General features: G+C 49.1%; 1 protein-coding gene across 14 annotated transcripts in view; it reads left to right on the forward strand.

Annotated features, from left to right (window-relative positions):
- Slc4a5 (solute carrier family 4 member 5) overlaps positions 1 to 12385 on the forward strand; it is a 100453-nt gene that overhangs the window by 22019 nt on the left and 66049 nt on the right. The window contains exons 1-2 of one of the 14 annotated variants that reach the window (XM_087656677.1): positions 10125 to 10137; positions 10503 to 10608. The gene's annotated coding sequence lies outside the window, so the exon portion shown is untranslated. 14 annotated transcript variants of the gene reach the window in all.

Below are 12385 nucleotides of genomic sequence, written 5' to 3' on the forward strand. Positions count from 1 at the left end.
TGAGTTAGTTCTTGTGGATGGCAGAAGGTGAGTGTCTGATTTCACTCTTTTACATAAGAATATCCATTGTTTACCAACACTGACCAATAAAGTAGCCGCTCTTTCCCCATTGTACATTCGTGCTACCCTTGTCAGGTCCCAGCTGACCACATGTGCATGGGTTCACTTGCAGCCTGTCCTTTCTTCTCTGGTCCATGGCTCTGCACGAGCTTCCATTTGTTCTCCTTGCTTGTCAGTACTGTGCTGTTGTGAGTCGATGTAGTTCTGCGATACAGTTCGGAACAGGCAGTACCTTCGTTAATCCTCACCTTACCCCGAGAGAGAGGGCTGTATCCCATATTTATTCCAGGTTCAGGAGACCAAAGTTCAAAGACACAAAGCATAATCCAGCCTGTAATCAGCGAAGCTGAGAAATTCCCTATAGACGCCAAAGCACGTGAATGATATTGTCAGTGGTCAGCCACCATGCTGGACACGGGGTGAAAATTAGAGCCTTCCAAGTAGCCCAATTGGCCTATGGTGAAAGAGATAGGCTGGTAGGGAATAAATGGAAATAGTATCATATTCTCTCCCTCTCTCCCCACTTTTTCTTCTTTATTACCAATCCCTCTCTCAATGTCAACATAATTTCGGAACTCAATTCTTTTTTTTTTTTCCTTTTCTTTTTTTTCGGAGCTGGGGACTGAACCCAGGGCCTTGCGCTTGCTAGGCAAGCGCTCTACCACTGAGCTAAATCCCCAGTCCCTCGGAACTCAATTCTTATAAGTTGCTCAGGCTGCTTTTGAGCCTAGACTGTGTCACGCTTAGAGCCTTCAAGCCACAGAGCATGGATAAGAGATGTGTTTTCGGCCCTGGAAATAAGTGTTATATGAAGGGGTAATTGATTAAACCCCTCTAAAGTCCCCAGTAGATGCCTCCTCTACGCCCACCCAAATGTTTTTGCTTCATGAATGAAAGACACACACACACACACACACACACACACACACACACACACACACTCCTAGCCTTATTTTTAATATGCCCTAAGCTGTTCAATGACTTCGCCACTCCCAAACTTACCCACAGCTAACCCATTCTCCCCTCAGATACCCCTGAGTTAATACTTTCTAAATCTGTATTCTGTTTTTGCTGCCCTGCTGGGAAGCTCACCTGGGGCTGCTTTCCCCCTGCACCTACTTGTCGGCTGTCTCTCCCTCCTGCACCTTTCTGGCATGGTCAGTCTCCTACACCCTTGTTATGGCAGAATCCCCTCTTCCTCCTTCCTCAGTCCCTTCCAGGGAATCCTAAGAGTCCTGACTCTGTTTCCCTGCCCAGCCATTGGCTGCTGGTAACTTTATTGACCAGTCAAAACCCTCTAGAGACAGACTTCCTTTAGTCCTACATTCAGACATGGCAAACAGGTTGTGGGTAACATAATTAGCATGAGAACACAGCCGCTATATTTTTGTCATTAGAGAATCTCTTGAGATAGTGCAGAAGTAAGAGCCTTAGGAGCATTATTCGTGAATGCATGAATCCATCTCCACTCCAATCAGCAGCTAATGAGAGCTTGACCCAGGCCCAAGCTGGGATGTCCCAGCATCTAGTACCTCATCCGTAGGTGACAGGCAATGGAGGAAGGCCAACTGCCTCTGTGTTCTCAGCATGGAGGTACTTCAAGGATGAGGGAGGCGGTCTTCCAGGGCTAAAATCGTGTCTGTTCCAAGTGAACTGGGTGGCTGGTCACACCAGACTGCCAGGGGTTACCAATTGAGATGAAGACCCAGTCCACTGTGCCTGGCTCTCCCACAGTGCACTTACACACACTGACTCACACTGAGGGCACAGAGCCCAGGACTTTCGCCTCTATGAACAGACATTTTGTTGGCTTGGACAGCTTCGCTGCTGCTGCTGCGATGTTTACAAACTTCTGATGGGAGGCTCAAGAAAAAACACTGAAGCTCACTTCTACTTACTGGATATTGAACTGTTATAAAGCCATTTAAAAATGAAAATAAAAACTGGGGCTAATGAGATGGCTCAGCCAATAGGAACACTGGCTACTCTTTCAGAGGACCTGGGTTTGATTCCCCATGCCCACACGGCTGCTCTCAGCTGTCTGTAACTCCAGTCCCAGGGTATTCAATACCCTCTTTCTGCCTTTGTAGGCACCAGGAATGCACCTGTTCACACACACACACACACACACACACACACACACACACACACACACAAACACTGTGTGTCTCACAGAATTCCAAGGCTTTGGGATCAAGAAGCCTTTTGTGTTGCCTTTCTTTCTTTCTCTCCTTCCTCTTTCTCCTTTCCTATGACCTCTCTGTCTCTGTCTCTGTCTCTGTCTCTGTCTCTGTCTCTGTCTCTGTCTCTGCCCTCCCAACCCCTTCTGACAGGGTCTTATGTATCCCAGACTGGACCTAACTTGCTATGTATAGCAGCCCGGCCTTGAACTCTTGATCCTCCCTCTTCTGCCTCCCAAATGCTGGGACTCAGGGAGCTGCACTAGCAGTGGGACCAGAGATCAGACCAGGGCTTTGTGCATACCAGGCAGGCACTCTACCAACTGAGCTACACCCCCAGCCCTCGGTCTTCATTTCTGATGAGGAAGAGCAAAGGTGGAGAACTAATTTCTTTCTACATCTCTTTTACCCAGGAGTCTCTGAAGCAGGCTGCTTCAAATATATACACAAAGATAGCTGGGTTTGTCTAAGTAGGGATCACTATTGCGGCATTGAAACACCATGACCAAAAGGCAAGATGGAGAGGAAAGGGTTTGTTTCATTCACAGTTCCATAGAACAGTTCATCATCAAAAGCACTGGGGGCAGGAATCTGGTCACAGGAACTGGTGCAGAGGCCATGGAGGGGTGCTGCTTACTGACTTGCTACTCCTATCTCGCTCAGCCTGCTTTCTTATAGAACCCAGGACCAACTGCCCAGGGATGACACCACCCACAATGGGCTGGGCCCCCCTCCCATCAATCACTAATTAAGAAAGTGCCTTCCAGGCCTTCCTACAACTTGGATTATGGAGGCATTTTCTTTTCTTTTTAAGAAAGTTTTACATTTATGTGCATTGACATTTTTGTTTGGATGTTTGTCTGTGTGAGGGTGCCTGGTCCTCTGGAAATGGGGCTTCAGACAGTTGTGAGCTGCTATGTGGGTGCTGGGAACTAAACCTGGGTCCCCTGGAAGAACACACAATGCTCCCAACGGCTGAGGCCTCTCTCCAGGCCCATGGAGGCCTTTTCTTTTTCTTTTCTTTTCTTTTTTTTTTCGGAGCTGGGGACTGAACCCAGGGCCTTGCGCTTCCTAGGTAAGCGCTCTACCACTGAGCTAAATCCCCAGCCCCATGGAGGCCTTTTCTTAATTGAGGTTTCCTCCTCTCAAATAACCTTCTCTTGCGTCAAAATGACAGAAAGTGACCCAGCAAAGGTTTCCCTTCTAAAAGATTCATTTTATTGTTTTTAATTATGTGGCTCTGCATGTGATCAGATTCTCCAGAGCTAGATTTATGGACAGTTGTGAGCTGCCGGCCATATTCCAGTGTTGGTAACTGAACTTAGCTTCCAAACTCAGGTTCTCTGGAAGAGGAGCAAGTTCTCCTAACCACTGAGCCTGAAAAGTGGGATTCGTTTAGAGCCTGAATCTTTAAAATGGGACAGCTTTCTCAACTTTGGATTCGGAGGGAATGAAGGAAGAAGAGAGAAGGGGGAAGGGAGACATTTCTCCAGCCCCTGTGAGACTCAGCTTTAAAAATGAGATACTAGGGGGTTGGGGATTTAGCTCAGTGGTAGAGCGCTTGCCTAGGAAGCGCAAGGCCCTGGGTTCGGTCCCCAGCTCCGAAAAAAAAGAACAAAAAAAAAAAAAAATGAGATACTAGAAACCCCATTCTTTTTTTTTTTTCTTTTTTCCGGAGCTGGGGACCGAACCCAGGGCCTTGCGCTTCCTAGGCAAGCGCTCTACCACTGAGCTAAATCCCCAGCCCCTAGAAACCCCATTCTTAAAAACCCTCTAGCGAATGTTGGAAAGGTGGAGTTTGATTCCCAGCATCCACATGGTGGCTCGCAAGCATCTGTACCTTTAGATCCAGGTGATGCAACACGCCACTATGGCCCCTGCGGGCACCGCATGAACATCATGCCCTAACATACATGAAGGCAAAATAAACTATTCCGCAGCTGTTGTTGGTGGGTGTGAGTCCAGTGGGCATCTGCTGAGAGGCTCAGGTTTTTAAGTCCCTGAAAAACCTGGACAGGAACGAGTGGAGAGGAACAGTGCAGGGGCAGTTTATTAAGAAGGAAGGCATACGCTTCCGAGACAGGAAGTGGACAGGAGAGGGAGGAAGCTTAGAAGTTCAAGGATACTGTGTCTGGAAGGTTGTGACCCTTTATGCATAGTGTCCGCCTTTTTCTCTCATTTGCATACCTGGCTTCTCCGGGTTTCCAGCCTTCCTTTCTGCTACCTGGCCTATTGCATATGGTAAGCTCCCACCCTCTGGGTGAGGTTTGTCAGACCCCAGCCTCCTGCCTAGTGGTTTCTGGAAGTTTCTCTGAGACCATCATCCTGCACTTCTAACCCACCTTACTTCCCTCATGTGTCCTTAATTGCTTGCTTCTCTCTCCCTCTTAGCTTAGCCGCAAACGATCGATCCACTTTTAAATGATAATGAATTTACTAGGCTGTGTTGGAATTCACTAAACCAAACACTGAGGACAGCCAGTGGCATTTGCACATCTTGGATTATGATTGGCGGCTGTGACAGTGAATTACTTTTTTACCGTTTTAGGTCTCCAGAACAGGTGACACTGATGAAGGCGGTGGTTTCCCTCCAGGTGGGGTTACTCCTCACTACAGGCCTCCTTACTGGGCTAGCTCCCTGACCTCACATTGAGATTGATGCCCTTCCCCTCCCCTGAGGAGCAGAGTGGCTTAGGGAACTCAGAAAGAAAGGCTGGGGGACTTTTTAAATAAGCCTGGGCCAACGTTGTCCTACCCCCAAACACACCAGGACCTGCCTGGTGCCGTCCTAAAGCACTGTTGGGAAGGCAGCCATTTCTTGTCTGGCTCTGCTGGCTCCGTTCTTCAGAGCATGGTCAAAGTGGCTCTCCAAGACCTGTTTTTCTTTCTCCACACTGTCCCATCCCTGTTTGGCTCCAATCTTTGTGGTGTTTGTTTGTTTGTTTGTTTGTTTTAGCACCCAAATGTGGGGGGAGGGCTTTTCCCACCATGTGTGCCTCAGGGATTGAAATCAAGCTCCCACACCCACAGGAGCCATCTCACAGCCCATTGGCTCCCTCCCATCTTCTACTGATTCCCTGGGACATCTTGTTCTAACTATTCGCATTATTCATAACATTTTTATTTTGAATTATGTGTTTATGTGTGAATACATAGGGGCATATGCATGTGAGTTCAGGAGCTTGTGGAGTCCAGAAGAGGGTGTCCAATTTCCTGGAGTTAACGGTGGTTGAGCCACCCGATGTGGGTGCTGGGAATGAGCTTGAGTCCTCTGCAAGAACAGTGCACACTCTTAACTGCTGAGCCATCTCCCCAGCACAATCGTAGGGCTTTTTAGAAGGCTCTCCACACCCTAGAATTTCATATATAGAGTTATCCCATAGTATTAGAAACATGCTTGGGTGGGATTGGACAGAGAGAGAGAGAGAGAGAGAGAGAGAGAGAGAGAGAGAGAGAGAGAGAGAGATTGTTTCCATTGTAACTGTGTGTTACAAGTCAGTTCACTGCCACCCCACAGAGTCCCTAGTGGAGAGAGGGGAAGTGGAGAGACTGAAACAAAGTTTCATTAGTCGCCCCATTGGCATAGTACTCACATGAAATGACCAACCTACCCCTTAAACTAACAGAATCACTGTGGTCTAAACTGGCCTGGACTCATAGCAATCCTCCTGTCTCAGACTTCCAAGTGATGAGGTTATAGACACGAATCACTATACTAGGTCTATGTGACTTTTCTTTCCTTTTAAAAAAAAAGACTTATTTATTTTTACTTTATGTATATGCATGTGTGCCTGAGGGTATGTATGAGGGCCATGTATGTGCAGGTGCCCACTCAAGCCAGAAGAGGGTGTCCAACCTCCCAGAACTGGAGTGACAGGCAGTTGTGAGCTACTTAATATGTGTGCTGAGAACTGGCCCAGGCTTTCTGCAAGAGAAACAAGCACTCTTAACTACTGAGCTATCTGTCCCCTGTGCCCAGATGTGAGAATGCCTCAGACTGACAACACCCGAGTTGCCATGATCACCAGAGTAAGGGCAGAGGCCTGGGGGATTGAAAGACAACACAGACACGGGTCATTCAGTTTTAGGAGAATGCCACCCAAGCTTTATTGAATTAGGCTTAAATACCCTGAACAGGCAGGGTAAAAAATAACTAAGAAGTCAAAGCGTCAGCAGTGGAAAGTTCCTGACACAGAAAACGGGGAAGTAGATGAGGCACAAAAACTGCTTAGTCAGCAATACATTGAGACATGAGACCGGTGAGCAGACTCTGTGTTCAGTATAAACCGCGAGGCTGCCGACACCAGGCAGGCTCAGCAGTGGGGAGAGAGTCTCAACATCAGGCGTTTCAAGAAATAACCTCTTGGGGACCAGGGCTTTGTGCTTACTACACTCATGTAGGTCAGCAGATCCAATGAGGACAGAAATGGTCATAATTTCTATGTCAGTTAAGACGAACTGTGGTAGGTTTCTGCTGTGGTCTGCATTTCTGACAAGCACCAGTCCTGAGTGACCTCCTATACCCTGGGGCTAGAGTGTGCTCTGGAGGAGAGGGTCTGCTCATACCTTGCTTACTTTAGAGTACAGTTCATCTACAAGAGATCAGCTTCAGTGGGCAGCTAAGTCTCAAGAGAGAGAGAGAAACAGTGGGAGGAAGGAGAGACTTCTAAGAGTTGGGTCTCGGCCAGGGAGGTGTGTATGGGCCTCCATCTAAGGGCAGAAGAGTCTCTACTCAAGGCAGAAGGAACAGTCAGGCTTGGAGGGTGCAGCGACCTTGCGTCCCCTCTCTAGGCTGCATGGCTTCCCCAGTAGCTCTGTGGCAGTTCTATTCATTCTTCCCTCTGCCTGCACCCTCAGTTTCCCAGCTTTGAGTTCACATCCCCCAGGATTCATTAGGGAAGGCCAGTTAGCTGAGAGACCCAGCTCAAGCTTCCCGGACACGGACCAGATGTTTAATTAACTACTCCCCACCTCACAGGTTATAGCCAGCGACTTAAGTCCTTCGGGGGGTAGGAAACAGGCTGGGCTGACGTCTCCAAAGCCATCTTCTACAGGAGGGACTCCTGTGAGCACAAACTGGCAGGTTCTCCTCTCCTGCTTTAGAGAACAACACATCTGGAGTTTATGTACCACTTCAAGAAAAGAATTTATCAGTCATGAAACCAGGGCATGGGTCGCTCAAGGCCTCCCTGAAACACTCACTTCATACACTTGTCAAGAATCACCCTGGCACCCCCACCCCCGGCTTTGGCTCCCACTCCCCTCTACTCTGTGGCTCTGCCCTGCTGGAAGCAGGAGGCATCCCCTGCAACTCCACTCCTGCCTCCTGTCCCTTGGGTCTCAGACTCTTAGCTCCTTTCTTGTGGCAGCTAATCCCTCGCTGATGTGCTCGAGTGTTAGTCAAATTCACTCACCCAGAAACTATTTACTGAGTGCCCATGCTGTGTAAGCCCCGGGTCAGCAGACAGCAATGCTGTGGAAGTGGGTCAGACCCTGACCTTGCAAAGCTGAGGGGGAGGGGAAACAAGAAAGGCTCCCTTGGAGCCTGAAGTCACTGACTTTTTCCTGGGGTTCTGAAGCCTTGCTCCTTGGCAGGTGGTGGGTGCGGGTGGGGTTCCGGTCCCCAGATCATCCTGTCCTCTGACCAAGCAATGAGCAGGCAGTCTTCACCTGTGCACCTCCATTAAAAAAAAAAAAAACTCACTCTGTGTACTTGCATAAGCTTAGTCCTGCCACACACATTTCCCCTCCGAACCCAATCCTTTCCTCCTCCTCTCCTTCCCCTTCTTGTGTTCTCTCTTTCCTCTCCTCTTCCTTTCTTTCTCCTCACATTATTCCTTCCCTATTCTTCCTTTTCTTCTGTTTCTCTCTTCCTTTCTTTCTTTCTTCCTTTCTTCTTTCTTTCTTTCTTTCTTTCTTTCTTTCTTTCTTTCTTCTTTTTTTGTAAAACAGGATCTCCTATAGCCCAGGCTAGCCCTGAATTCACTTTGTAGTTGAGGCTAGTCTTAAGCTCCTGAGCCTCCTGCTTCAACCTCCCAAGTGCTAGAACTACAGATGCATTCCACTGTCCCTAGCTTGTCTGAATCTGTTTCAATTCTTGGGCCCACAGTATTACCTTTTGCAGAATAGACCAGAGGGGCTATTACTCGTGGCGTTTCTCATGAGGAAAGAAAGCTAGCTCATGGCATACTATGTACACTGGGCCACAGTACCTTAGGGAAGCCCTGATGCAGTGGTCCAACATGTGGAGAGCTAGACCTTGAGTGGGCAGGAAGGAGGGGCTGTGGTAGGGAAGGGCCCCAGCAGAAGGCTGGGGAATACACAGAAGTGGCAGAGGCAGGGTTTGACACTGAAAAGGATTGGGTCCCTGGTATGTTCAGGGTGGGAGCAGGCTGGTAATAGGAAGCTGGTCACAGCCAGAAGCACGATGGTCGGAGTATCACTTGAGGGACTGGTGAATGCTGGCCACATTACTTGGATTGTTTCAGTTATTCTCTGCCAGAATTCAGAGAAGTGTGTCATAATTTCTACTTCATTAGTAGGGAAACTGAGTCTTAGGGAGGTTACTGCATTGCCGAAACAACACTGTTAATAATTTCTAGCATCAGGAGATGAACCCAGCTCTGGCCTCTTCTGCAATGTTAGTCTCTCCAGTTCCTTTTGAAATCTTTCTTTGGGCTTTGAGGTAGACCCTGTCTCTGACTTACTGTGTCCTGTACAGGCTGCTTCAGTAGGACTCAGTGGTGGCAAGGGGTGTGTGTGGGAGCACTCTCACAGTGGGGTGTAATCTGTAAGGCCAGGACCCTCCGTGAGGGCACCCCCCGAGATGTCCACTGCTGGGGTCTCTGCAATAGTGACTTTCCTGGGTGCACCACACGAACCTGATCATGTTTCTGTTTCTTTAAATGGGCAGTGGGAGCCAGGCACCATGGTGCACACCTGTAATCCCTGAGCTAGGAGTGTCACAGATTGGAGCTAGACTGACTTCCATAGCTAGATTTAGCTCAGTGAGGGCTGGCCCCATGTTCAAGACCCTGTACCCCCTCAATGAGGCGACAGCAGCAGCAGTGTGCTGGTCTGTGATCTCAGATGCTCTAGACTTCAAACTCATCCTGTGTCTCAGCCCCCTGGAGGCCCATCTCGGCTGCACTTCACCCCCATCTCAAACAGGGCCCTGCTTGATCTTCTAACCTCAAATGAAAATGTGTCAGGACCCAGTCACGGGTCAGTATGTAGCCTGGGGAAGGGGGCACGCTGTGGAAGGAGGCACCAGCTCTCTCTATCCAGCTCACCCACACCAGGGCTTTCTGAGGTCTCCCCGTTTTCATCTGTGAACTGAAGGCTTGCACTTCACCACCTGAGTTTGTAGCACTGTTGCCTCAGAGCCTCTGTGACCTCCATTCAACCTTGCACGTGGTAAGCATTCGCTGAGCCAAACCCCAGATTAGAAGTTTCTCAGAGAACAAAGTAATTCCCCAGTGTGGTTCATACACCACTCCCCCCCCTCCCCCCAACCAGTTCCCTCTGTCCATGGGCTCTCGGAAAACATCCACTCAGTGACAACGTTTGTCATTTTGTCGTAGAAGTGGGTACAAACAGCAAGTCCAGGAATTGGGTTAAAAGTTGTGAAGAGAGCTAATCCAGCCCCAGGTAGAGCCCTCAGCAAACACTTCCCGCCCCCAACAACCCAACATCCACTCCACTCCACTCTCAGCAGTTGCTGAGGCTGTCTTGGCCGAGGCACAGGACCTGCCAGGCTATTACAGCCAGCTCACCCGCCACCAAAATCTTAAGATCTTAAGGAGGCCCTAGGGGGTTGTGTACAAACCCTACTTCCCTGCCTCAGCCTTTATAAAGGAGCCTGAGGAGAGGTGCCCTGCTCTACTGGAGCCTACAGGTCTGTCCCGAAGGTTGGGGCAGGGGCGGGGGAGGGTAGTGGGTGGGGAGCGCGGAGGAGGGGCAGCTCTAAGGGTTCCCTCACAGTCCTCAGCTGCCACCACCCTGCTGCTGTGGAGCACACGAGTTCCTGCTTGAGCTCCATCGCTAAGCCTCCTCTCACCATCATACCTCAGATCCCCCCGCCCCGTTTTCTTCTCATTTGCTCGCTTCTCCCAGGATTTCCAAGAAATCTCTCACACGCATCGCTCTTTCTCTCAAGCCCCAATCCCCCTCCTTCCCTCTCGTCCTTCTCCTGCCCTCCTCCTCCACGCCTCCCTTGCTGCTTAACTGGAAACAAAAGTGAGTTTGTTTTGTGGGGAAGAGGATACTGGAGGAGACTGCAGCCAGGGTAGCAGCCACAGAAACAGGCTGGGGCCAGAGGCAGCACCAACCACCGGAGACTCCAGCGCTCAGCTGTTCCAGGGAGCAGGTACTGCCCAGACGGGCTGGTGCTCGCATAGACCCCTGCCCCGCCTGTGCTTTCTAATCTGCTATCTCCTAAGAATCTGTCCATTTATTTACCTTTCCCTGGCCTTGAAGGATGTGGAAGATTGCAGATTTACAAAATATGGGACAGAGGCCCGAGGAAGGGCATCATCCTGTGTGTGTGATCTGATGTGGCTGGGCTTGGGCGCAGCAGAGCAAAGGGCGCACCAGGCTAGGTCCAGATTGCTGGCGATGGTTTGAACCATACCACCAACCCCGAACTTTAGGCAATCAAGAGCCACCCAAGACTTTTCAACTGGAAATCCACAAGGGCGAATCTACACCTTAGCTGCTGTCAGGATAGGGACGTAGTCCAGTGGTGGAATGCTTGCTAAGAGCAAACAGGTCCTGGGTCCCGTTCCCAGCAAGACAAAACCAAAACGGAGCAGTAACTATTGTACTGATCCCCTAGGGAATTGGTTTGTTTCCTCAGAATCTTCTCCCAATGTGAAGGGAAAAAAGAGAAAATGATGAGGAATTTTTTTGTTCTGTTTTAGGTTGGTTGGTTATTTATTTATTTATTTATTTATTTATTTATGAGACGGGATCTCTCTTTGTAGCCCTGGCTTTCCAGAAATTCACACAGAAGACCAAGCTGGCTTCAACCTCAAAGAGATCCCTCTGTATCTGCCTCCCAGGTGGTAGGATTAAAGTGCTATGCCTATTCAAATGACTCTTTTTAAAGAAAAAAAATTCAACAAACTGGTGAAATAAGTTTAAAACGTAGGAAAATTTCAAACTTAAATATGTTTAAGTCAATGACGTTCATTGTGGATCTGTATCCACAGAGGTTATTAGCACTTTTTTCCTAGGAAAATTGTTTCTACCCTGTGTGGACTGGGTGCTACTCAGAAAACACTGTGGTTCTGGAAGCCCACTGGAAGCTTGCTAGGAATATTTAAAGAGCAGACATGGATGTTGCCTGGCCTTGGATGAGGTGCCCTGAGGCGATGAGGCTGTAGAGGCCGCAGGGGCTGTTAAGCAAGATGCTGAGGAAGGTGAGCAGGGGAAAGATTGTTTTGGCCCGAGAGTGGTTGGCAGCAGGGTACAGACTAGAGAAGAGCCTAGCATGGCTTTATTTCCTCGCAGAAAAGGGATAGAAGCTGAGGAAGATTACAGAGAAGACTAAAGGTCAGGGCTGGCACTGAAGGACACAGGAAGGATGCAGACAAGGCCAAGCAAAAGGTTCCACAATCAGAGGCTTTCTTTCATGGGTGCTAAGCCTGGATCCTGGGATTGGTGGTAAGGGGCAAGAAGGCTCTTCTGCTGTCTAAGTCTGTGACACAACCTCATGTGTAAGTGGCAACTGTGTGACTCATGTCCAGGTAGGGTGCACAGGGTGCCTCTACCTCTGGGACTGACGGACACATCAGACAGGAAGATGAGCATGGTCTCAGTGGGTCCTTGTCTGGGTGCTGCTGAATGCCTGTGGAGAGGTTAGAAGGTTTGAATAGAGTTCTACAATATACTGGCAGTGAAGGACCAACTGATAAATGATTGAAGGCAGAAGTTGGAGAAACTGAAGAGATTCAGAGAAATGGGAAGCTTCATGAGGTTAGTCTATGGACAGTTGGGGGAAGATTGAATCAGGGGCTGACAAGGAAGGAATAGTTTGGAAAACACAGAGGACATGGAAGGAGACAGAGGAGCCCAGGGATGCCTTCAGTCAAGGCACTGATCATCTTTGGGCTCTTGGTGTCCCTGTGGCCGGCTCACTGTGC

Source organism: Rattus norvegicus, chromosome 4, assembly GCF_021556685.1.
Source record: "Rattus norvegicus strain SHRSP/BbbUtx chromosome 4, alternate assembly SHRSP_T2T, whole genome shotgun sequence".
NCBI classification, from domain to species: domain Eukaryota; kingdom Metazoa; phylum Chordata; class Mammalia; order Rodentia; family Muridae; genus Rattus; species Rattus norvegicus.